Here is a 22,498-nt window from a genome sequence, read left to right on the forward strand (position 1 = left end):
AATAAAACAAGTGCAGATTTAAATTTTTAGCTTTTGAGCAGATGTGTAGGCTTATATCTAGCTACAGATGAATGTGTTAATTCCAATTCCTCTTTTTTCCAGTTTCATGTGCAAGCGATCCAATATCCACATCAGTTTCTGAATGTATTTATTTACTTAAAATTATTTTAGATCACCTAACTTTTTATAAAGTCAGCAGCAAAAACTGTAAGCAAATCTTCCTAATTTCTGTTAGCTAATTCCCCTAATATAATGTGTCATCTATCTTACTTTCATTAATAGTTGTTTGTTTGTGTGTACCTCTGATATACACATACTTGTATGCAGTTTTTGATTGGCAAACTATATTGCAAAATTCAGAAAAATGAGAAGAGGGATTAATTGTATTTCAGTTTACATATTGTTTGAGAAGCGTAAATTAGGCAGGTTTGCATTAATATTTGAAACAAATTTACCTCCTATCCCTGTTAGCAACATTCTATAAAATGATACTTAATTAGAAATCTGTGCAAGCAAGGACATGGTGCCATCAACCTTGGAGTCACAGTCCTGACCTACAGTTCAATGGTCTATAACTTTAGGTTGATAATGCAAACTGTGCTGCTGCCATTTTCTTATTTTTAAGAGAAGAAGAAAGAGAAATTGAGAAAATGGTTGCAGAAGGTTAAAATTTCAAATGAGTTGTAGCTTGCAGATTGAATTTTAAATTGTGGAGTCCACCTTTCTCAATATAGAATTGGCAGTTATCAGTTCATTATAAGTAGGTTAGGCACATTCGATTTCAAACACAACATACTCTGTGCTCAATGCTCATGGGAAAATTGAGAATGTGTATTTTTTTAAATTTGTTTAAAATGTTTTTATCTTAACACACACAGCACCCAACTAAGCACCTGTTATTCAGTCACATATGCCAGGGTTGGGAATCATGCAACTCTCCACAAGCTATTGGACTATAGTAACCAGCATTCATCAACACTGACTCTGCTGATCAGGGCTTCTGGAAGTTATAGTCCAACAGCATCTAGAAGGAGTTCCCAGTCCTGATACTTATTGTCAAACATTACTTAAGGGTAAGAATGCCATCTTGGAGTTTCCTTTCAGTGGTGCAATCCATGTTGTGCAATGTCTTCATCAGAGACTCACCTGGCACTGTTTCCCCCCACAAAATCTCTCAGAATTTATTCTCCCTTTGAGTGTGCTTTTTATAGCTTTGCACTTGTTGTTTGCCTTCAATTCATTTCTGATCTATGGTGACCCTTAAGTCAACTTATCATGGGGTTTTCTTGATAGAAATTGTTCAGACAGGATTCACCCTTGCCAGTGGTATCACTGGGGGCTGTGAGAGTATTCCAACCACACCAAGTGACACCCAATAGCAGGGTGACGCCCAGTGGGCCCTCCTTCCCCTTCGGTGCTGTACACTTCCATGAACAATTGTCATACTGATGGTGTCAATAGCCAGTATCCTTAGGCAGATCCCACAATCCTAGCACACTGATGCCAGTCCTGGGCCTCCAGTCTATTCTGTGTGTGAATCACTTACTAACTTTATTTCTTACCATCACCACTATTTCGGGTTGTGTGAAATTAAATGACAGCCCTCGCTGGACCAATCATTCAGTGCAGATTACAGAATGGCTGCTTGATGACCTCTGTCATAAGCATAACCACCACCACCAGATGAACTCACCTGAACATCCAACTTATGTAGGGGAGGAGTTCTCAGTCGGCATTTCCCAAAAGCCACCAGAAAACTGAATTACACCTTAAGCAAATGAAGAGGTACATAATCTAAACAGCAAATTGCACATTTATGGATGCCGGATAATAAATTATGAATCATCTATCTTCTGTGAACTTCAAAGATGTAAATTTTACTCTATGCTTTTCTATCATCCAAATTCATTAAAAGTTGAATTCATAGTTTGCTACAAATAGATCAGCTGCCATCCAGTGTTAAACATTTATGTCCTGATTATCAGACAGTCTGAACAGCCAAATTAAACCTAGTAGAACAAGTGAACATTTTGATAGATATATAACATCTAGAATGGGTCATTATTGCTAGAACTAGCTATCTAGGTTTGAACCTTTAGGGGAAAATATTTTTTAAAAATGCCTGGAACACTTGTCAGGATGTGCCCCAACCTTTACAAACATTGTTTCTTTTGGTTTTTCTCAAAGTGCTAAAGTGCCATGAAACCAGGCTACCTCACATAAAGCAATGTCCAATTTCCAAACATAGTTAGAATAAAATTTATCCAAATCATAAATGTAAAATAGCTCTTCTAATATATATAAAGCACAAGTCCTAATTTTAAAGGATATTTTTCTTTGCAATTTCAAAGAAACCTGTACATAGAGATGGACAAATCTGCCAAATTGTGTCAGTTTAGTATCTGTCCATTCATATGTCTGTCCCATTTCAATTCTGCATTAATTTATTGGGGACGAAGGTGGAAAAAATCGACCTTAAAATTTGCATGTATGCTACACTAGATATTTCATAAAAAACACATTTGATATTAATTTTTCCATAAGTATGTATTTTTCTTCCCATATTCTATAAAATATTAATTTCATAGATATTTTTATGTAAAATGTGCATCTTTAATGCATTGTATTGTAAAATATGCCAAAATATACATTGTAAAAATACACATATTTATACATACTTTACTCCATTTCAAGTTGAAAATTAGCTGGAAAATATTTTTTTAAATGAAAAATGGTTGAAAATCATTTTTCTCAAGCGTTGGGAAACCCTTGCAAGAATATATAATAAATAAATAAAATTTTATTTATATTCCGCTATTCCAAATTCGATCACAGCGGTGTACAACAAAAGTGATACAATATAACATTTAACAAACAAGTATCACCAACAACATGTTAAAAACATCCCAATGCAATTAAAAAAACTATAAAACATACAACCTCTTAAAACACACACAAAAAAACTAGCTGGATAAACAGTTGTATATCAGGGGGGAGAACCGCATAACATCAAGACATATGGGGGAAAGCTTGTCGGAAGAGAAAGGTCTTTAGTTTCTTCCTAAAAAGATCAAGAGAGGCGACGGAGCGGAGCTCGTCGGGAAGGGAGTTCCAGGTCTGCGGGGCCGAGAAGGAGAATGCCCTTTGCGAAGACGAGATATATTTCGCCTTGGGAACCCTCAACAGATGCTTCCCGACCGATCTGAGAGTGCGGGGCAGATTATATGGGGAGAGGCGGTCCTCCAAGTACCCTGGTCTTTAGAGGTAATAACCAACACCTTGTATTGCGCCTGGAAGCGAATGGGCAGCCAGTGTAGATCTTGTAAAATAGGTGTTATATGGCTAGTCCTGGAACATCCAGTGACCAACCTTGCTGCCATATTCTGTACTAATTGAAGCTTCCGGGTTTGGTACAAGGGTTGCCCCATGTAGAGAGCATTACAGAAGTCCAACTGAGAGGTTACCAGAGCATGTACCACCGTTTCAAGTTCCCCTCGGCCCAGGTAGGGTTTCAGCTGACGTATCAGCCGAAGCTGATAACAGGTGCTCCTGACCGTCGCATCCACCTGAGATGTCAGGTGTAGCGACGAGTCCAGAAGCACCCCCAGACTGCGAACTTCAGGGGGAGCGTGACCTCATTCAGGACAGGTGGACAAACATCCATCCCCGGGCCTGGGGAGCCTATCACGAGTACTTCCGTTTTCTCTGGATTCAAACTGAGTCTGTTTTCCCTCATCCAGCCCATTACTGACTCCAAGCAAGCATTTAGAGGAGAGATGCCATCCCTAGTCACTGCATCAGTCGGAGGCACAGAGAAACATATTTGGGTGTCATCAGCGTACTGATAACACCGCGCCCCGTGTCTCCGGATGATCTCTCCCAGTGGTTTCATGTAAATGTTAAATAGCATGGGGGACAAGATTGCTCCTTGAGGGACACCAGATGTAAGCACCCTCTTATTGGAACAACAATCCCCCAGCTGCACCATCTGGAATCTACCTGAGAGGTAGGAACGGAACCAGTGGAGCTCACTGCCCCCGATACCTAACTCCCTCAGGCGTTCCAGAAGGATACCATGGTCGATGGTATCGAAAGCCGCTGAGATGTCCAAAAGCACTAATAGGGACATGCTTCCCCTGTCCATGCCCAGACAGAGATCATCGACTAAGGTGACTATGGCGGTCTCAACTCCATAGCCCGCCCGGAAGCTGGTTTGAAATGGGTCTAGAAAATCTGTTTCATCCAAGATCGCTTGAAGCTGGAAGGCAACCGCTCTCTCGATCACCTTCCCCAGAAAAGGCAGCAGCGAAACAGGCCGATAGTTATTGCGAATCAGGGGGTCTAGGGAGGGCTTTTTTAGCAGTGGTTTTACAACTGCAGATTTTAAGCTGGATGGAAATCACCCTTCCCCGAAAGATGAATTAATTATACGGCATAACATAGTAGTTACAGCCGTTCCCCCCTGAGCTGCCAGCCATGAAGGACAGGGATTGAGAGAGCATGTCGTCTTCCTAATGCTTGTCCACTTCCTCAGTACTTACAGACTCAAAATGATCCAGTTTAACAGAGTCCACGGAAGTTCTGGACGCCTCTACTCTAGATTCTGAAAAAATACTGGCGTTGAGATCAGACCTTATCCGAGAGATTTTATCCGCGAAGAAGTTGTTAAACTCGTCACAGCAGGCTTTAGATGGCTCCAAAATAGGGTTCAGGGGGGGAGGCAGTTGAGTAAGCTCCCTCACTACCCTGAACAGCTCTGCTGGACGCGACTCCGCGGACGCAATACGTGCAGCATAGAACGAATGCTTTGCTGCACTTATTGCCACTCCGTAGGCCTTCAAAAGAGAGTCTAGGAGTGCCTTGTCGGCTAAGTGCTGGTGTCTTCGCCAGTTGCGCTCTAGTCGTTGCACAGCCCGCTTCCTTTGCAAGGAAGAAGAAGAAGACTCCTGAGTTCCATCACTGGGGGTAAGGCAGGACATAAAAGAATGAAGTTACCATAATCACCACCACCACCACCACCATCTTGCACTGAAAAGAATCTTTGTAGTTTGAGACGTATTCTGCACAATATTTTTACATGGCTTTTCTGTACAGAAAATAGTATTTTCTTCACAGAAATGCTGTTTCCTCTGCAGAAAATGCTGGTTAAAACTCCACATGCAAATTTTGCAAGAATAAGTCTCAATACTTTTTGAAAAATGGACAATTCATTTTCAAAACTGAACTCTTTAAATACTGAACATACATCCTGTGGACCTTCCTTGGCATGGAACAAAAGTGGGGGGAAAGACAGCAGTGGTGGCTTATTGGGGCCAATCATCATTGGCAAGATTCATTCAGAGGAGATTGGTCACTGTCTTGTGAGGCTATGCGAGTGGGACTTCCCCAAGGTCCCATAGTGGGTTTCCATTGTTACAGATTTGGAAGACATTTCGCAAAATTTAAGCCTCTGAAGCCTGAGGGAACCTTCAAACAGATACAGGTTAGCTGACAAATGGTGAAGAACACCGAACCCCTCAGTCTAAAGAGACAGGGGAGGATACCACACCAGTTTTACCATGGCTGAGTGAGGATTTGAACCCTGGTTTCCTGAGTACTAGCCCAACACTCCCACCACCACACCATTTTGGCTTTATTATCCTATGATTCCCCATATTTTTTTTTGCCCCAGTTGGGCAGTAATGATCTTCAAGGAGCATCTGACACTGTTTTCTCCACCTTAGCCTGTTTTAGGTTAATGAGGTTCTTTCTTTTTTTCAAAACAAGAAGTGCTGGTCTGGCCACTTACAGTTTTGGAGGGGAAGAAAAGTTCCCACAGGTGTAAACTAAAGGGGTAATCCATTTTTCACTTACCTAGGTAAGCTTTTATCCAGTGCCATAAATGAACAAATGATGTTTCAAAATGTTTCCAAAGAAGGAAGGAAGGAAGGAAGGAAGGAAGGAAGGAAACGAAATTGCCAGTAATATGATGTCTGCTTGAAATTTGTGTGCATAAAGAAAGGAAAGTAGAAAAACAGAGAAAGAGGTTGGCAAGCATATAAAGGGCAGACAATATGTACCTTGGGGCTATCAGACACTTCCCTAATGCACTGTGCCACCTATAAAACTAATTAATCATGCAGCAAAGGGACTGCCATGGTTAGGGCTGAGATTTCAGCTTTTAATGGAAATGCTCTATGATTGTGCCGGATGAAAGCTTCCGCTGTTCATGCTGTGGAACATCTGTTGTCCTTAATTCAGGATAGTTTAGAGGCACAATGAGATATAGGGCCACAGTTCAGCATTTTTATTTCTTGGAGTATTAAAGCTATATATAAGACGAAGGAAGCACACATATTCTATGAATGCCTTTGGACAGCCCTGCTGTCTATTTTGTGGCAAAATAAAAAGTTACAAGGTTAAATCCGCACGCTCCCTGGGGCCCTATTCTTCTACAATGTCCACTAGCAATACATCCCTCTGAATTAACTCTCCCTTATTAAAAAGATGGTCTGTGATCGAGCTAGGGAGATTGGGTGCTTCTTGGGGGAAGGGATCATATATCTCTCTCTCTACTTCCACACATAAAACTTTGAAATGCACCATTGCATATTGACAGTATAGTTTTCCCCTCTTAAGAATACAAAAAGATGAAAAAGGAGGATCAGTATCTATTCTTCTAAACCTCATCATGAGACATTCCAGCCTGCATGGGTATCAATTATGGGAAGAGCTGAAATGTGGAAATCCAAAGCTGTGCACAGAGTAGTTGCATTATAGAGAAAATCACCGTAATGTGTGACTTATGGGGCTAAAGAGGGCCTGGTGAAGTTACTTTTAAAAAGTAATGTAACAACCTGTAATATCTGGTGCTTTTTTGTTTTTAAATCTGTTTAGCTGTGAATTGTAGCTTTTATGTTTTTTATGGGCATGGAGAATCTGAATCTTTGGGAAACATTTTGAAGTGATTTGGAGGGGAAATAGAGCCTGCTTTATCAGTTACATATTTTGAAAAGATTTTTAAAATGAGCTAAAAAATAAATTGTTTCAGTTCAGCAGATCAGACACACTGAACTCACTGCTGAATAGTCATCACATAGGTAAATCCCTTTGCTTGACTGATTTCAGCAGGCATTTGGGAACTGAACACATCCATTATTGCCACATTTTGCACAGTCACTTCTTGAAAGGCTTGTTAAGACAAACTTCCAGCAGTTGCAACATCAATTTTAGACCACCTGAAATCACTGCTAATCTTGGGGTGAAAGAGATGGCCCAAAAGGGATGCCCCATTTGCATCAGAGCCACAGCAGCTGTATGTGCCCAGCCCTGATTCAGGACACTGCCACAGCCCCCAATTGGCCTGCCCAAAAGGAACAGATTTTCCCCTCTCCTTTTTGGGCCAGTTTTGGGCTGGCTCGTTGGAAAAGAGCTATGCCTGGGGTGGTTTCAGGCCATGTTTGGGGCATGTGTCCCCAACCCCCAACGTGGCCCAATGGTGGCCCTTTTGGGCTGTCTGTTTGAGGCCCTTGTCACCATTTTATTTGCTTCATCCTTGTCATCCTGAGTGATGTGCACATGGAATGTTTCCTGCAACAATAGTAATGGGCATGTTTTTAGCCAGGCAGCTGGCTGCCTATCTTACACACTGTGCAGCCCCACTTAGTGTCCTCCTCATCCATCCAGCCTTTAGGGTGAACACGAACAGTTATGCCTGCCAAAATTTTAAAATGTTTGGCACTGTTTTTCTTTTAATATTATCACTGGGCACAGCTTTATGCCATCTGCCAGACAAGTTAGGACAACTGTAAAATGAGTCCTTTCATGACCAATGGTTTTCACAAATATGGTCTTTTCACCAATGCTTGCTACAGTTTGATTACTAGACATAACAGAAGTCATTGGGGATTCAGCTATATTATCAATATTAGCCATATCAATGCCATTCTTGTGTACTCTGCTTTATAATAAATCTATGGAACAAAATGACATTTTAATCTAACTCTTTAGGCAGTTTATGAGAGATCTTTGTTTGCTGGTGAAGGCATAAGCCATAGCAGTTCATGAACCCAATACACCAACCAGCTGATGCTTTGAACTGTGCAATGCTGAATTTTGCTGAATGTTTTTGTTCTTTCACCATCTGAAGCAGCCTTATCTAAATGCTAGATCAAGCCATAGTGTACCCATTTTGTCTGCATTCTGTGACCTAGGCATTCAGATCCTTTTTCATTTCAACAAAATACACAGATTTGCCATGTAGCACTTTCTTTGACTTTGGCATTTTATTTGTGCAACATCTCCTCCTCACCCCCAGGTCTCTTACAAGTTTTCTATTGACACCAAATTCTCTTTGAGCTACAGAATTATTGGATCCTTTTGCATGTTCAATAATTTTTAGTTTCAACAATGCCATGTAAGAAGCTCTCATTATCCTTTTGCAGAGGGCAAGAACATTTTTTTCTATTCTAAAGTACGATATTAACAACAGGAAGGATCCTAGGCTTACACTTGGATTTATTGCAATAAAGGCCTTAGCACCATCTGTAAATTGTCCGTAAATTGAAAGTGTGGAAACAGCAGGTTTTTGTCAGTTCTTTTCTATGGAGGCTCACTTTGGACTGCTCACATGTCGAGGGCAGTTTTGGGGCCAAAATTATGGATTTTGATATGAACTGTGAATAAATTGAATGCAATGAAGTATGTAAATGACAAAGCAAAGGAAAACAATGCAACCTCAAAGAACTTAAAAAATTCCTTCAGGCATAACTATTTGCACTCATACTACAGGCTTCATGGATGAGAAACTAGAAGGGAGTCAGTGCTTCCAGGGAAGATTAAACCCTTGCCTTGTGTGTGTGTGTGTGTGTGTGTGAGAGAGAGAGAGAGAGAGAGAGAGAGAGAGTCTTGAAGTGCAGTACTTACTTGCAGCAATGGCAAATCACCTCTGAACAAATCTTGCAAAGAAACTCCTATGATAGGTTTGCTTGAAGGTCACCATAATTTGGAAATGACTTGAAGTTGCTTACACAGATCCTACAAGCCCTGGTTCCAGTATACAACCACCTATAAACTAAACCTGTGTCCCATCCTCCCTTAGATGTGCAGTCTAGGAAACATAAGAAGAATTTTACAGCCCAGGAAGAACATCATTTCTGCTAAATGTGCCAATGGACCCTGAGATCAACTCGCTGGAACTGCAGTAGTGTCAAGAAGAACAAGGCACATGTGGAAGTGACAGGTGTATGAATCAGGAATATCCAGTTTGCTTCAAAATGGATTAACACTATTGACTGATTTATGTAGCTGTTTCCCTAACCCAAAGCACTTAAAATTAAGAACTATTAAATCTGTCTCAATCATTCATGATAAATAATTCAGCACACAGAATTTAACAGTCTTCTGTGTTCACAAAATATCTACAAAGAGGTCACTGTTTGCTTAATTATTCAATGAATTTTATAATGAACATTTCTAACTTTGCAAAAGGCTATTGCTCTCCATACAGCTCTTTGAAAATAGCTTGAACGCCATGGCAGTAAATACTTTGGTACACATTGAAATGTACGTATACTAATATTCCCATCTAAACCAATGGGAATCTAAGACTTGGAAGCAGGAAATATCCTCTTTTGTGCAGAAAATTAGCAAAACTGATCATAGAATCATAGAATCATAGAGTTGGAAGAGACTGCAAGGGCCATCCAGTCCAACCCCCTGCCATGCAGGAAATCCAGATCAAAGCATCCCTGACAGATGGCCATCCAGCCTCTGTTTAAAGACCTCCAAGGAAGGAGACTCCACTACGCTCCGAGGGAGTTTGTTCCACTGTTGAACAGCCCTTACTGTCAGGAAGTTCTTCCTAATGTTGAGGTGGAATCTCTTCCTGTAGTTTGCATCCATTGTTCCGGGTCCTAGTCTCTGGAGCAGCAGAAAACAAGCTTGCTCTCTCCTCAATATGACATCCCTTCAAATATTTAAACAGGGCTATCATATCACCTCTTAACCTTCAAAAGTGTTTATGTGTGCAAATATAAACCTGTCTCTCACAGTCTCTGAAAAACTGACAACAAGAGAAAGGCCAGGCACACTTATGAATGCATGACATATATTTATTTATTTACTTAATATATGAAACATTGTTATTGTAATGCAGGTCTATATGGTATATTGATATGATTATGCAGGGCTACATGGTCTGTTTGCTAAAGAAAGAAAGAAAGAAAGAAAGAAGAAAAATTCTGCACACACATTGTCCAGATTCCAGGACTTATCTAAAATATGCAAAATGAGGAGATTGGCACACTGTAGACCTTATTGCACAGGAGCTTCATGGAACAAGCTGAGAATGGAACGGAAGGGGCCAGGAATGAGTAGGGAACTGGGGGATGCATTTTACTGCACACAGAAGTCTCTCACTTGTTCTGTTCCCTTCCTTTCCATTCTCATTCCATTCCAGAGGATGTGATTTTTGAGAACTGTTCAGAGCAGTTCTCAAAAACTGCCTCCTCTGGAATGGAATGGGAACTGAAGAGAGGGGAACGGAATGTGTGAGGGACTTCTGTGTGCAGTAAAATGCGTCCCCCACTAGTTCTGTAACTTCCCAGCCCCTTTTGGACCATTCTCAGCCCGTCCCAGGAGCCCTGTGTGGTAAGGTCCAGGGATTGATACACTTAAAGATACAGGATATTCTTTTGTTGGAATTAAGGTTAGACAATGGATTTTGTCAGAACGGACCTTTCCCCATAATTAGACAATATGAGGATCACCCTAAGTCAGAAACTACTTGAAGGCATGCAACAATAAGATGCTAAGAAACACATTATCTTATACCAAAGGTTTAAGACTGCTCACCAGATACTAAAGTCAGCTACTCTGCTACATGGACCTGGATAGATTGCCACACAGAACTCCAGTGGGGTAGCTGAACACTGGAATCTTGTTATCATAATAGAAGAAGAATCAATCTAAAATCTCTTGAATCTTGAAAATGTAAATTTGTTCACATTGATGTTGTATATTGTGTTTCAGTTTATCGAAGGACTGCTTCACACAGCAGAACTTATAGAATGGTTCTGTATTGTCTAATAACTTGCTATCCAAATAGCTGGTGCATCAGATTGGATGCTGTATTTCTCTCTCACACAATATCCTCAAACCAACAATTCCTGACTAATATGTCAATGAGAACAGGTATCTTTCAATTTCCTTACAAGGTTCCTATAAAGTTTTCAGTCTCAAAAACTTACCAAAAAGTACCCTTTATGGTAAATTCACAATGTGTATCGAGTAAAACCTCTGCTCAGAAATAGTGCAGGTCATTTTTTGTGTGAGGAGTATGTGTGAGACAGGGAAATTTCAGAATGGTGCAAAATGGGACAAAATGACTTATGGGGTGCATTTCCACTGTGATTTAAAGTGAATTGCTGATCAGGTTATATGACTTCCCATTTGAAATGAGCTCCGATCCTACTTTGATCAATTTCTGTCATGATAAAGCGAGGCAAATGCAAAAAAACCAGTTTTATCAGACACTAGTTTCCTAGCAGTTGTTTTGAAAAGAATAGATTCCGAAGTGTGTTCAACAAGTGGGAACAACAGATCTGAATTGCATCATTCTGGAGGGGAGGGACTAATGTGTGTTTATATGCATGTGTTTTCTCTCTCTCTCTCTCTCTCTCTCTCTGTGTGTGTGTGTGTGTGTGTGTGTGTGTGTGATGCCCCCCATTTTTGCTGGCAGGTCCTTGAGTTAAAGGTTTGGCTGGGGAAAAAAATCCACTCTTTTTTTCTCTCTCTCTGCCGTCTCTCCTCTCTTTCTCCCCCCTCCCACCCTTGGTGGCTCCTCAATGGCCCAAATCCCTTGCCATTGGGTCCCAGTGACTTCATGTGACGATAGCCTTAAATGTGAGTGCAAGGACTCTGGTGCTAAATGCATTCATATATAAATGTCAATTCGTGTTTCTTAGTCCTGCTGCAATGGAGGACCCTTTGTAATTCCTCCTGGACAGAAGGTGCAAATGAAGGATGTGCCCTGGGAAAGGAGGATGCCTCTGGTCACTCTGACTTAGAGTCATTTCCCAAGTCTTTCCATTTAAATGATAGTTGTGAGAGTGGGGGAACACACCAATAGGTGTGTGGAGGGGACGGAGCCCCAAACTTTTTAACTTGGGACCAACCCCATAACCAGGGTGACCTGATGTTCTCACCAACAAGGAGGACAAGGTCCCCCCTTCTCTGGATATGCTTCACTCTTCCTCTTCTTGAGAGTGGTTGGATGGTGGCAGTAGCGGTGAAGGTGAAGATGGAGGAAGAAGAGGAAGAGGTGGACCCCTGTTGCCACTGAACCTGCTCCAGCTGCCCATCAAGGAAAAGGAAAGGAGCAGCATTTCTCCCCACCAATGACACAATATGACTGAAAGCAGCACAAATCAAATGGGAACAACAGTCATGTAAAAAAGGCACAAATTAATGGAATAATGAAATAATACGCTTCCATAGTGGGAACTATGCATCGGCCTGTATCGATTCAATGACCTGGTGTCAATGCGAAGCGCAAAGCAATTTAAATGCAAGTGGGAATGGCCCCATGGATGAACACATGCAAAACCAGCACAGAAACAGATCTGTAGGCGAAGCTGCTTGCAGAAGAAGGAGGTAAAGGATAGCTTTGGTGAAAAGGGAGGTGCATTTTGAAATACATTTGGTTTGAAATAACCTGCCAATCTTTGGCTTCCTTCTGTAACTGCTGTGACTCATAGTTGTTATTCATGAAAGTCACACCTGGCAACATGTCATTCTTGTGTTATCACGGCTCAGAACAGTCCCCTAACCCACATCATATTTAAGTGGGGAATTAGCCCATCCTGAATACCTGATCACTATGCACTTCAGATGTTTAACAAATGTTATGAGCTCAAGTGTGCATCTCAAATGTATATTTATATTGTTGTGCATTGTATAATGTGTCTTCAGGGCCCTATTGTAAACAAGCTGTCAAGCTTAACTGGGTTTTCATGCAAAAAATACCTCTCTCCATAAATAAATTAAAAATCCTCTAAGAAACCTCTCTTAATGGCCCTGATTAGCAGATACTAGAGCTGATCTGAACATTCTTATTCCTAAGCAATCTCACCTGAATGCCTTTGCTTTAGATGTTTTTTGAACCTGCAAGTTACAGTGGGGAAACCTTATATGAGATTGAAATAGCAAAGTGGCTTAGAACAAATTGGTAATTGTTTTAAAATTACAGCAACTATTGCTTAATTTTTTTATGTGAAGGCAAGACCTGGGTGTACTAAATATTAAAAAAAAATTGCTTTTGGTTGCAAGTTAATGATTTTTGTATGATAGCTCCTTTTGTGCCAAAAGTTACACTCTGCAGATTTTGGACATAGAATACCAAAATAATTACGATTTCCATCAGTCCTAGATTGGCAAACTGGAAAATTTTTTTTATTTATTTATTCATTTGTTGGATTTATATCCTGCCTTTCTACCAAAATGGGATTTAAGGTGGCTTATAATAACTTTAAAAGGATGCAACTAAAACATTAATGAGAGTGATGTAATGGGTCACCTGAGCTGCATCTGCATTACAGAAATAATCCAGTTTCACACCACTTTAATGGCCATGCTCAGTGCTATGGAATTCTGGAATTTGTAGTTTGTTGTGGCACCAGAGCTCTCTGACAGAAAAGGTTAAATATCTCCCAAAACTACAGTTCCCAAAATTCCACAGCATTGAACCATGACAGTTAATTTGGTGTCAAACTGAATTATTTGTGCAGTGAGGATGTAGCCCTGTTGAAGTTTTATCCAAGGAATTCTGGAGACATACAGTATCTTTGGCCAACCATGATGTTTACCAGGTGATTTTAGGGTAGTCAGTGCTTGAGCCCCAAACACCTAGTAAACAAATCATGTGCTAGGCCAAACGGGTTCTCCACATTTACAATACAGACAAAGTCTCTTCTGGCTCATGACATAATCACAAAAACACACAACAGGAGGGTTTCCCGATAAACACAAAAAGAACAGTAGGGAGAAACTGGAAATGTAATGAACTATGTTACAACAATGTTCCAAAGGAATCAAACCACAACTCTTCCATATATAAAATGATCATATATTTATATGTAGATATCCACATTGCAGTAATAGTACAAAACACAGAATACACAATACAAAGTGCTATAGAGAACTATCTATCCCAAGCTATGTCCACTATGTTGCCTCTGATCCTAACAATCACTGTTCCAGTAAAATGATTTCCACAAGCAGTAGATAGCAACAGAGGCATTCCCACACCAGGTGTCACCCAGTGCAGGGGGGAATTCTGGGGGGCAGGACTTTCAGGGTGGGACTTCCGGTGTGGTTTCCAGGGGTGGAGCATTTGGGACAGAGCATGTGCATGCTGTTTGGAGCAGCATGTGCATGCACACAGGCTGGAGCAGTGCACATGTGGGTGGGTCAGCGAAGTGCATGGGCAGGCCAGAGTGGCACAGGGATCTGTGGAGTGGTACAAACACACAGACTGGAGCACCCCCCAGTGTAAGCCAGAGTGGTGCATGGGGGGGGGGTAGGTAGAATGGCATATGTGTGCAAGGCCCAGAGTAGCATGCACGGGGGGTGGCACATGTACATGAGGATGGTGAGGCACATGTGAAGGGTGGGGGGAATGGTGGTGGGGCTGACCAGCTGTCACCCTCTTTTGGGGTGTCACCAGGTGTGATCCGCACCCCCCACAAGCCCCAGCGACGCTACTGGATAGCAAAAATGTTCCAGCAAAATAATTTCCACAAGTGGTAGATAGGCAGCAGGTGACAGTAGAATGTGGCCAATTTGAGTGTGGGCTGTCTCCACATGGAAAGGCCAGTTCCACACTGAATCCAGGCCATCCCTGCTTTCATCCAGCTTTAATAAAACTCACCATTAGTTCTGAGTCTTGCAGGAAAAATCTGGAGCACTCCAGAGGGATGCAGGATGGCTATTTACATAGTATCCCACTGTGCCACCTGCTACCACCACAACTGATTTGAGTACCTCCTCTGAGGTAACAATGAGGCACCCAGCCATGTGAATGATCCTGGGTCCTTTGTTTTCAACTTCAGAGGGAGTGACCCATGCTGGCAGTGGCGGCACCGGGAGACACAACAGGATACTGTGGAAACAGCTGCACAGTGTCACTCTGGATTGCATAGGTAACAGGTGGGGGGGGGGATTCAGGGCCACCGTAACAGCCAGTGTAGACCTGCCCTTGCTCATTCTGGTACATGTCAGTTTTTCTGGCAGCTGCTCAGAGATTTTCTTAATATACTCATGCAGTGAATATTCCATTGTGATAAGCATCCATAGGAGAAACTGGGAACACATCTCAACATGCCAAAGGTTTTTTTTTTTTTTTTTTTTTGCTATTTTATTAGTAAAAAAGGCAGATGCATTTTGGCCTGTGTGTACTTTCAAATTCTTCCTAAGGGACTATTTAGGAAGTCCCTATTCAAAGTTCAGAAACTTTTGATCAGGAACTTCAAACCATTGTACAATTGGAAGCCCTGGGCTTGGTCAAAATAGAAATACAGTCACCCGTCCTAACTTGCAGATTTGAGATCCGTGACCTCAAAAATCCACAGAGGGGTGACCTCTGCTATTTTCAATGGGGTGTGCCCCCAGCAGCACACACGAGGGCCCCCCTATTCAAGCCTAAGGGGCTTGAATATGCATCAGCCTTCATTTTCATGGGGGAGGAGGGCAGAATGGATGCCCCATGATAATGGAGGGCCAACTGTATACACAATGCAAAACCAAAATTTTCCCTGTCTTTGGTATGTCAGCTGCTTGTTTGTTTTTAATCCCAGGGCACTCAACATGCAAGGGGAAGCAGAAAGGAAAATTGCTAATAATAATGCTAGGTTTTCAAGCAGACATTTCTTTCAACCAAGAAACCCATTGATCCCTTTTTGCACACTGAAGGGAACCAAACAAGAATGATGATTTACTGCAGGAGCAGGCTTTAAAGCAATTAAGACTTTATGTATGCTAAAGAAAACATTTTATACCAGATTGTTAATCTCATCTATGTTTTTAAAAGTACATAATACTTGCATGCCATGACAACCAAAGTGTTGCATGTTGCATACAATCTACTTTCAGCAACTCATGGTTGGAATACAACATCATAGATGTACAGAGCTCCTGATCACTATACAGGTGCGCCATATGTGGCTTCCGGTTTACGCAGAAGCTGTGCTGTAATCATTTGAATGGTGCATGTGGCCATTGTAGTATAATGGGGCTCAAGCATAGGTGGAATTTGCCTTATGCAGGGGGGTCCGGAACGGATCTCCCACGTAAGGTGAGGGTCCACTGTAGTTATGTATATATAACTATGGGCCAATCTTTGGGCTCATTCCCACTTGCAGTTTAAACTGATTACCAATTCACCCTCGCTCCATGTTGGAAATCGATTCCAAAAGGTCCCTCATTCCCATTATCAAAGTGGATCTTTTTCTTACCCCAGTGCAATTGCTTTTTTTTTTTGTATGATTGTAGTCCCCACTAGTTGCAACACTTCAAATCAGCTCTCAGTGAGGAGGAAGCTGGGGACAGAAGGAGCCAGCTGGGGCAGAAGGAGGAAGCCGGAGACGGAAAGAGAAGCTGGGGAATGAGGCAGGAGGATGAAGGGAGGGACAATGTTTTTTTTTTAAAAAGTAAAATTGATAGAATATCAATCGAATATTCTATCAATTTTATTTTTAAAGAAATGCACTGGCACAAGTACAAAGGCAGCGCTGAGAGGGGAGAAATGGTGGATCTGCCAAAAACTGAGAAGGGATGGTAAACACCCCTCTGCCAGTAGTCCTTCCCTTCATAATGAATTGATTCTGATCTGTCGTTCCCACTTATTGAACTTACTTCAGAATCTATTCTTCTCGAAAGAAACACTTTCAAACTACTGTCTGGAAAAACCAGTTTTTTTGCCTTTGTTTTGCTTTATCATGACAGGAATCGATCACATTGCAACATTACATTGTTGTTGTTGTTGTTGCCGTTGTGTGCACCTTCAAGTCTCATGGGACCCTAAGGCGATCCTATCATGGGGTTTTCTTGGCAAGACGTGTTCACAGGAGTTTGTTATTGCCTTCTCTTGAGGCTGAGAGCTTGTGACTTGCCCAAGGTAATCCAGTGGGTTTTATGACTAAGCTGGGGATTGAACCCTGATCTTTATTCATAGTCCAACACTCAAACCAGTATGCCATGCTGGCCAGTGGACATGATCAAAAATATCCTGGTAGATTGCATATAGAGTGTGATCTGCTGATAAATAATTTGCACGATTCATCATTTTTTTGAGGGGGGGGGATGAAAAAGTCCTCAAAATCCAAAGATAGAGCTATCACACTTTTTATTGTGGAAAAAGGAAGATGGACATTATAGAACATATGGGCATCTGATTATTCACATTTTGGCAGAAGGTGGGCAGATATCGTTTCTTTACTCCACTTCTGAAGGTGATGGGCATTTAAATAGTTAAAGACTAGGGAGGAAATATGGAAATGGTTCTTTAGCTCCACATATCCCCCTTCTCCCCTCCCTTAGTTATTAACTCTTTCTGCTCTTATTAAACCTCCTGATACATTGCTTCTTTCTGATATTCTAGGACATTTTTGTTTGTTTGTTTCAAGACGTCCCTTCCCTATGGAAAAGTATTCAAAAAAGGTAACCTCAATTGCAATTTGAAATTGTACAGTCTACTTTTTCTTTAACCAGGACTCTGCCACTTCATCCTCTTGTTGAATTTTAATGGTCTGAGACACTAATCAACTTCTACATTTTGAGGAGAACTAGACTCTGTGCTAAGCAGCCACATATTCCTTAAACAACATCTCTGTGTGCTGCATATACCCAAACAACTGGTAAAGAGAAACTGAGGTTCAAAATTTGTTCTTTATCAATGGAATTAAAAATGCAAAATAAAAGAGAGCTGTCCAAATTATGAACCAAGTAAACAGATTTCTGAAAGCCTGGAGAGAACTTTGTGCAACCACTTCATAATAAAAACCTAATATGAATACACTGCTGTATATGTATTGGATCTACCCTTGAGGTCCTCACTTTTTAAAAATGTTTTGGACCTTCAAAGTAGTTTGTATAGTATTATGCTAAAATGATGCCTGAGAAGGATTAGTGGGAGGAGTAAGCGGGAAAGCAGCTTATTAATAATTCTTTCTCCTGCTCCCCATTATTAGTTTCTTTTTAAAAAAAAATCTCTATTCATTCCCGCACCCCACCCACTGAAACAAAGAAGGAGATTTTTTGGGGGCATGTCTTCACATTGGCTGTAAAATAACAACAGCAAACCCACAACTTTGCAGTCACAGATAAACAACATGTTGTACAGTTTCCCACCTGATTATTATTTGCATGAAAAGCTATTAAATTAGCATGGGCAGGCTCAAAGGGCATGCCTCAGGAACAGGGTTTGCTCTTCAGATACCGCAGCAGCATTCTGTGAACCAAGCCCTTTTAATCAAAAGCTCCACATCCTCACTCAAACAGCACAACCAGAACCCATCTGTCTCTTTTAGTGTTCATGTCCTCAAAATGAGGCACTTATTCCTCTTCTAATATTTTCTAATAAATATATAAAGGGCCAGTCAGACGTCAGTGGAAGATATCTACCTCTCTCTCTCTCTCTCTGTATATATATATATATATATATATATATATATATAGTCACAGCGCCACACAGAGCTTCTGTAACAATGAGCTGATTCTCTGGAAGACTCTTGAATGGGAGCTGATTTGCCTCTTAATCCAAATGAATAATTAATGATAATTATCATGCTGCAGTTATTATCTGTGATAATAATATATCCGTAAGGTGAATAAATTCAATCTGCTACTATGCAGAAATGGCAACTCATAATATTCTTAAGAAATACAGATATAATTATCAGTATTAACGGTCAAGAAGGGGGGGATGGTAGGAATAGGAGATTGCCGCATCAAGAGTTAGAACCCAAGGGCCACAATAAAAGAAAGAAAGAATGGAAGAAAGAAGGAAGCCAACAAACCACAGCTCCAGTGTGAATTATGCTTTTTGTTGTCATTTCTATGGCAATGCCTCGCAGCCCCCTTTTAAGTGCATTATATCACTCAAATCTATTTAAGAGTCATTGGAAATGAGCAGTTGATCACAGCTGAATTGCTTGTATCTCCACTGGCTGCCTGCTAAAAAGATTATTAAGTTCCTTCACAGTCCTGTAAATAGCCTTATGGATGCTTTCTCTCCCCCTGCCACAACTCCACAGTGGAAGGGTAAAGGGAGAGGTGCATAGGAGCTGTGGCAGGGAGAGAAAAAAAGAACACACTCATTCATTGTTAGAGCAGCTTCCACTGTGGTATGATGGCAACGGTTCAGTTCGATAAGTTTAGACTCTGCACTGAACAGGTTTAGCTCCCTCCCATAGAAATACACCTTCCAGATGGTAATGTGTTGCTCTTCACTTCCTTTGAAAGTGTGGTAGGTCAGCCCTACTGCATTTGGGATCCTACCAGGGCAGGCCCTATTATGAGGCAGTTTTCTCCAGCAGCAGACCAACAATGATATTAAATTGGACAGAGAAGTATTCAATCTCTTTTTTGGAAACTATTTTCCCTCCTTTTGGTGGTCTAATAACTAATATGTCTGGTTCATTTGTAGTATGAACTTTTTTGGTGGTTGCTCACAAATGGGATTGTATTGTATTAGACATCTTTATTGTGTTCTGATTGTGAGCCACTGAAATGTGCACACAAATTTCACTTACCACTAGGTAGTGGCAACTAGTAATCTCCATGTCAGCGGTGTGGAAAATCCACTCTGGGCTTTAGTCTAAGGAACTATTTATGTGTTACCTAAACTGCAAGGGGTTCCAAGATAGCACCCACAAATTGTATTCAATGGGAAAATTGATTTAGTTCAATAGGAAACAGCAAGAGGGCTTTGGTAAAAGAAAGCCAAGATCTTAAGCCTATGTGTAACAGTTCCAATCCCAGAGAACTACAGAAGCAGGTTCCTAATTAGTTTAGTTTATTTATTAAAGGGGGAATCAACACACATACACTAAGCACTTCTGGACCACGTATGGGGAAACGAGTGTATGCTCAAGCCCCATAGAAAATAATGGGCGTGTGCATGTGCCCCATTATTTCTGCCGGAGCTTGCCTTCCGCATAAGCTCAAAGCCACAGAAGGCAAGCCCGCCTATCAGGAGGGCCGACTGTACACACACACAAGAACTAAGGTACATAAAATGGTGGTAGTGGATAGCAACTTAAAGGACTGAAATGGGGAATGCTTACCAGTTCCAGAAGCCAGGCTCCAATCTGGGAGAAAGCTGGGGGTTGAATGTGACCCAATATGCTTCCTGTGTGGTGCAAACAGTAGTACTAAGGGGTCTTGAATCTGACAGAGTTTCTTCCTGATTGCAATTGGGCTAAACTGCTATTGTAGACACATGCATTTATAGAAATAAATTGGTCCTGGTGCAATGTTTCAGGAGTTAAATGACTTTTCCAAGAATTAAATGACTTTCCTGAGGGAGATGAATGGGATGAAATATGCAAGAATGACTGGACAATCAGCATGAATATCCTCAAACCAAAAGTTTCATTCTCAGAAGGAAATTTTCTTTGTCTGTAATAAGCAACCAATTATCAGGACCAGCACTATCATAGTCCTTAGTGAAGGGATTATGCTGATGTACAGTACAGCTTATTCCTGACAACCAAATACAAGTTATAGTCATCAAATTACAAAAATAATTAAAACTTTTTCAAACTTTTACAGTCAGTTAAGCTCTATAACATATAAAGTAATATGTTTACACTAAAATTACAAAAATGTTTCATACTAAAACATATCACAATTTTCCATAATCCATTCAAACTAGTATCATCTGTTCATTGCAGATTCCCATGCAGGCCTTTATGCTGATGTGAAGTCGAAGGCTTGCACGGCTGGCATCCATAGTTTTTTGTGGGTTTTTTGGGCTATGAGGTTGGGGTCAGAAAGAGTTTATTCCTGACGTTTCACCAGCATCTGTGGCTGGCATCTTCAGAAAATGCTGGCATGGAAGTGATTGGAGTATATATACTGTTGGCTAAGAGGAAGTGATTTACATGTTAATCTGTGTGTTGTTCTGTTGTTGAATGGCAAGGCTTCAGGGTGTTTATTCAATTAGTGATCCATTGTCTGCTGGGAAACTTCCCTGACCCTGCATGGCTTTCATTTACATTTGCTGGGTCTTGATTTTGGTGTTTTTCAGGACTGGTAGCAAAACTTTGTTTACTTTAAGGGTTTCTTCTTTCCTACTGAAGTTGTCTAGATGTTTGTGGATTTCAATGACTTCCCTGCTGATTTTAATTTTGAGCAATCTTATTTCAATCAAATGCCTTGGCTTCTCCCATGCTAAGCCATCTGAATTTCCTAATATGGCATGGCTGGTTTCCTGCGCTAGAGAGCCCTCTTTTGGCTACGTGCCTAAAACAGGCTTTTTTATATACTAATTTAATATAAACCAATGAGGGGTGAGTGTGGGCTGGATGCTGTGGTAACACATAGCAGTCTTAATATGAATTCAACTTCTTAGATAATTTGTTTAAAGTTTAGACTAAAACCTGGAATAGATTCACTGGCCACAGATCTGGGAGCCAGCCACTGCTACAGCTTGCCATCATTCAGTGCCAGTGGCTCATGTTACCAATAGATGGCTCTGAAGGCGAAGGATGACTGCCCAAGGAAAGTCAGTGACCACTGAGAAATTATATTTCCGTTGGGAATGTCAGGTTTTGGATACTAAAATACAGATCTCCTAAACATGTGCACAAAGGTTAGTTCAAGAAGAAATAGGAGCAGAGACAAACAGAGGCAAGGGACAGACCACCCGAAAAGGGTGGCCTGCCGGCAGCCTAATTTCCTCCGGAGGGAAGCTGCAGCTGTCAAACTACGCGGCACTCGTGCACTCGTTACGTAAGCACCACGTGGTGGCACGAAGTGATGTGTGGATGCTGTTTGCCACTTACGTAACAATGGCGGTGCCATATACACAGGGCGCCGCCATTGTTATGGTGCTGTGCCGTGTTAGGGTCAGGGACTGTGTGGTTGCCACGTGGTCCCTAACCCTAAAATCGGCACCAGCACGGCGCTTGATGCCTATTTGTATCGGGCCAGAGTCTATTAGGTTGAGAATTTAGGTGACAAAGTCATTGTGGAATTTAATAGGATACCAAGAGAACCCAAGCAGAACCAAGTCACATTAAAGGTGTTTTTTTTTTAAAAAGATCTTTGCTGAGAGAGCACTAAAGTGTACAAGTTTTAAAGGCTCAGATGAAGGTTTTAAAGGACCAGATAAAGGTTATCTTCAAGACAATAGTTTTGCTGAAAACTAGCTTAAGTTCTGGTTGCTTTTGTCCTCTGTTAAGTAGAATATTACAGCAAACTTTAAATCTGGCTGTTTATCTGTTCAAAGCACATGTTC

General features: G+C 41.2%; 1 long non-coding RNA gene across 2 annotated transcripts in view; it reads left to right on the forward strand.

The window, feature by feature from the left end:
• The window catches only part of LOC149319167 (uncharacterized), a 95,560-nt gene that overhangs the window by 63,504 nt on the left and 9,558 nt on the right, over nucleotides 1–22,498 (forward strand). Inside the window, exon 3 of one of the 2 annotated variants that reach the window (XR_016279848.1) lies at nucleotides 9,080–9,397. The exons of the other annotated variant lie outside the window; for it this stretch is intronic. This is a non-coding gene — a long non-coding RNA (uncharacterized LOC149319167). Of the gene's footprint in view, nucleotides 1–9,079; nucleotides 9,398–22,498 lie in introns of those variants that run through there. 2 annotated transcript variants of the gene reach the window in all.

Source organism: Sceloporus occidentalis, unplaced genomic scaffold (assembly GCF_023333645.1).
Source record: "Sceloporus occidentalis isolate IW3139 unplaced genomic scaffold, rSceOcc1.0.p SCAF_2, whole genome shotgun sequence".
NCBI lineage: Eukaryota > Metazoa > Chordata > Lepidosauria > Squamata > Phrynosomatidae > Sceloporus > Sceloporus occidentalis.